We start from the raw sequence: 4,702 nt of genomic DNA on the forward strand, positions 1-4,702 counted from the left end.
TTCCTGTGTAAACACCGGGGAAGATAAAAAAATGATCCTACTCTCTCAATCTAACTTCACTCAAGGACAAACAAAAATTCTCAGAGATTATTTTCTTTAATGGATTTGTATGTTCTTTTGGAATAAGTTCCTCTCTTTTTTTTCTTTTTTTTAAATTTATTTATTTATTTTTAATTAAAAAAAAAAAAAAAAAAAAACTTTACTCAAGGCCTAATAACCTTAATTCCGAAGCCAAAGAACGATCTTCTTTTGATTATTGGCGTCAAATTTGCTGACTAAATAATAATTACATATTTTTTTTTGCATTAGTGTTTTCTCAAAGAATAAAAGCTATTCTAGATTTTTAGAAATTGGTGAGAATCAGTCTGTCTTCATAAAAAAAACAGACATATCTCCATTAATATCAGATTAGTATTAATTGATTATTCAGATTTATGTCCTGAAAATAGTTTGATTCAAGCCTTCTGACAAAATGTGGTATATGTCACCGGAGAGGCGGGACTGTTTTTGCACATCGGTTTGGTTCCGGTTCGTTTTGCGACGTGTGGGCTGCGTCAAAATACTTGTGCTTCCGACTTTGTGCCCCTCGGTTGCGCGTTCGCAAGGCGGACCGGAAACAAACTGATGTGCAAAATCACGTCCCGCCTCTTGCGTGGCATATACCCCATTGGACATAAATTTATTTATCATGCCTTGGAAAAGTTTGGTTTTGGGTAATATTTTTGCAGCGCTATCAAAACATGACTACTATTTTTTATTTTTTATTTTTCTAAACTTGGAGGCCTCAATTTTCTTTTGGTTTGCAACTACAGCATCCAAAACTCCCCATTAAACTGTCTAATTTTCATAAAGAGATGCTTCTTTCATGGTCTTTAACATATAAACATAACAACAACTCACTTCATAGATATTATTTATGGAACAATATAGACATTGTATATAAACATAAATCCTTATTTGATCCCTTTTAGTTCTCTTATGGCATTCTTTTGGTTGGTCAATTGTTTAATATGAATGGGTTGTTTTTGACATAGGCTACCAGGAATTTATTTTGAGGAATGAAGTTGTGATTTCTGCTTCTGAATTTAATATCACTGTATAAATGCAATTCCTGCTGGTGTTATGTTTGTTTAGAGCAGTGGTTCTCAACCGCACTCCTCGAGTAGCCTCCCCCTATCCAGCCTGTTTTCTATGTTGCCTTCAGCCAACACAGCTGAGGATCGTTATCAGGCTTCATACAGAGATTACTGATAAGCTGATGATCGTTTGAAACACCTGTTGATATACAGTAGTCTGTTCGCAAGATGTGTGTGGTAAAATGGCCGCCCAGTGGCATAAACAGCTTGCATGGGTGTGTATGGGCTACGAGCTATCTAGATTTTTTTATATATAGATCAATGAGCTGCAGACCATGGGCGACTGGACCTCCGCCAGAAGCACGTGACCCCCCCCCCCCCCCCCTTCACTTCTTACCGCATGGTTTCTAAGCCTAAAGCTAACTATAAAACTAACCATTATCACAATCTTAACTTTAACTAACTTCAAGTTGCATTATTTCCATCCATCCAATGTTTCAATGTATTTGTACGAGAGACTTAAATTAGGACTCAAAAGTACATTTGTATTCAAGTTAATTTAGCAAACAATTATCATCCATCCATCCATTTTCTTGACCGCTTATTCCTCACAAGGGTTGCGGGGGGTGCTGGAGCCTATCTCAGCTGGCTTTGGGCAGTAGGCGGGGTGCACCCTGGACTGGTTACCAGCCAATCGCAGGGCACACAGAGACGAACAACCATCTACACTCACAAGCACACCTAGGGACAATTCAGAGCACCCAATTAACCTGCCATGCATGTCTTTGGAATGTGGGAGGAGACCGGACTTCCCGGAGAAGACCCACGCAGGCACGGGGAGAACATGCAAACTCCACCCAGGAAGGCTGGAGCCTGGACTTGAACCCGAGTCCTCAGTACTGGGAGTCGAACGTGCTGTTACGTTATTTGTATTTTTTAATATATTTGGCTGTTTTAGCTAAGATGGCTGCTGGCACTATCGTCGCCACCGGAAGCACGTAACTTCCACTTCAACACCAAAGTTGTAACAGTGCCATGCAACGTAGCGTACAGTACATCGTATTGTGTATTATATGCGCAGCATTGGTTTGTCTGAACAATTAAATAAGGTGGATGGAATCTGATTTCTGTAATGATGGAAATATTCAACAACAAAAACCTCGGTGAATTTTGAAGTCAGTTAGAATATGTGTATATACTGTATTGATGTGCTGGTGCTGTCTGTGTTTTTCACTTAATTTGACCATCATGTGCATTGCTGAAAAATCACAACTGTTGACTGAGTGATGAAAACCACAAGAACAGAATGGTGCAGTCAGAAAGAAGAGAAGAAAGGAATGTCAAATTTTCTTTCAATTTATTAAGGTTGGTTGATACATAAGTGCTGAAAAGTTGTAAGAAAGCCTACTTCTCAATTGTGCAGGATTCTTGGATTAACCACTCCCAACTGCCGTATCTGTCCTTTTCCCTGATAGTCATCCCCAGTGTCTATAAATTTTACGGTAGCTGAGGTGTTGGCAGGTGCTGAAGAAGTAGGCTGCATCATTCTGTACTCCACAGGCTGCTTCTTCTACTGTAGTTCCCAACACAACATCTGTTATTTGTTATTGAACATTTTGTAGATCTACGGCGTTAACAGCCCATGTACCTAACACGAAACAACCATATTGGTTATGAAAAGGAACACTTGTTTGCTGAAAATTACAAGCATACAGTGCCGCGCACCGTGCCATCTGCTAGGAAAACCTAAACATATGGTGGAAGCACAACGCGGTAATGTCACGCGGGAACTATCTATATTAGATTTAGAGGCATCTTTTGTTGAATTACAGAATATATATATATATATATATATATATATATATATATATACACATTCAGCCCCCCCCACACACACACACACACACGTTTCCTCCTGTAAACACCATTAAGCGTATAATTTATACATGTATTTAAAGCAGCTATATGGAAGATTTAAAATTTCAAATCGCTATTGCCACCTGTGGCCAAAAACAAACTGCACGCTCGTACACGCTACTTCACGGAATGAGACTCTCGATCCCCCACTAAACAATTGATGTCCACGGGACGTGCATATCATATTGCTTTAGTCGGTCGAAGTCCAGTCCTGCTGTACTCCAAAACGATGTGCAAATTATGTCAATTAATTGGACCTCATTCCGATGTTAATATGCAGTTACATATTGTAGTCACCCCGCTCGACGGACGTCAACCTGATTCTAGTCATTATTAGTGTATGTCGCCCCCAGGCTAGCGTCATTGTGCATTAGCCGAAAGGTGGGCTGTCATTTATGGAAATTGACGATTGTGAAAAACATAAACCTATTCACTACTTAGTGTGATATGGCCGTGAATGTTATCGCCATTCAGTAGTACTGTTCACATTCCGTTCGCATAATGTAGCTACAATAGTCTGTTTTCACGGAGGAAAATAAGGCAACATTTAGCCTGATTGAAACACCGCGGAATGGAACGTCTGTTCTTCATAAAGTCATTCTGTTCTATTACATGCCGCCCCTTTCACGCTAAATGTTGCCGTCCACCTCACTTTCACCCCAATAGTTACGACCGAGAAGTGATCGGTCTTGAGGTTACTGCTATTTGAAAACAACACATTTTCTTCTAAATGTCAAGATACTCGCTTCTTACCTTTTGGAGTAGAAAGAAAGCCAGCTGTGAATCACTTTTCTAATCCAAGTCCGATCTCAACTCTCTCCACCGCTGAAATGTCAAACCAATGTTCACTCTCGTTCTTGCCCGGCGTCGGTCACTATCAAGTTTAGATTTCTTTTTCGTGGCACTTGACATTGTTTTCATTTTTTTTTTTTTTTAAGCAGCCTTCTGCGGAGTAACAGCGGGTGTCTGGGGCAACGAAAATCTGTACTAGTTCCGTCTTCGCGACGACAGGAAACAACTGACGAGAACGTGCATGACGTCACATCCCGCAGACAGAGGGCGGGAAATTCGAAGGATTCGGACCGGACGCTTCCTAAATAATATTGGCCAGAGGCTTGTAGGAGTACCCATTGTGAACAGCTAAGATGTTGATCTACCAATTAGAATATGTTTCAGTCATAAATGGTCAAATAAAAAGGCTATTGTTAAGATATTTTTTTGGGAAATCCTCCATATAGTAGCTTTAAGGCAAGTTGTAAAATGTCTGAAGTCCTCTTGTTTATGTTTAACAAATTTAAAACATCTTAAATCATGCAGTTTCTAGTTTCTTGGGAGTAGTAATATGGCGGCCTCGCGGCTTCTAAAGTCTTGGCCTATCGACTATCCAGTACAGATCAGTCGGTCAGACACACTTCAACCGACCAATGACTGCCTGAAAGGATTTAGGATTTTGGTCCATTTGCTAATTTCGAGGGGTGTGAAACCTAATGTTTATTTCTTAGCTAGCTATAATGCATTATGTTACATGAAGTTAAATCATATGTGTTTTCTCGAAAAAAAACATATGCATGTTATTGTCATATCAATTTCTCTTTAGCATTAATCGCTAAAAGCAACCGTATTTACTTTGTTATATAAACCCCCTATATATTAAACAGTGTGTTCGTCCTCATTTGGCGCGAAAGGGAAGCAAAAGCACCGCCCTTTCA

General features: G+C 39.7%; 1 protein-coding gene across 1 annotated transcript in view; it reads right to left on the reverse strand.

Moving 5' to 3' along the window:
* ncapd3 (non-SMC condensin II complex, subunit D3) overlaps positions 1 to 4,702 on the reverse strand; it is a 37,314-nt gene that overhangs the window by 31,296 nt on the left and 1,316 nt on the right. The window lies entirely within an intron of this gene.

This window comes from Festucalex cinctus, chromosome 14 (genome assembly GCF_051991245.1).
Source record: "Festucalex cinctus isolate MCC-2025b chromosome 14, RoL_Fcin_1.0, whole genome shotgun sequence".
NCBI classification, from domain to species: Eukaryota; Metazoa; Chordata; class Actinopteri; order Syngnathiformes; family Syngnathidae; genus Festucalex; species Festucalex cinctus.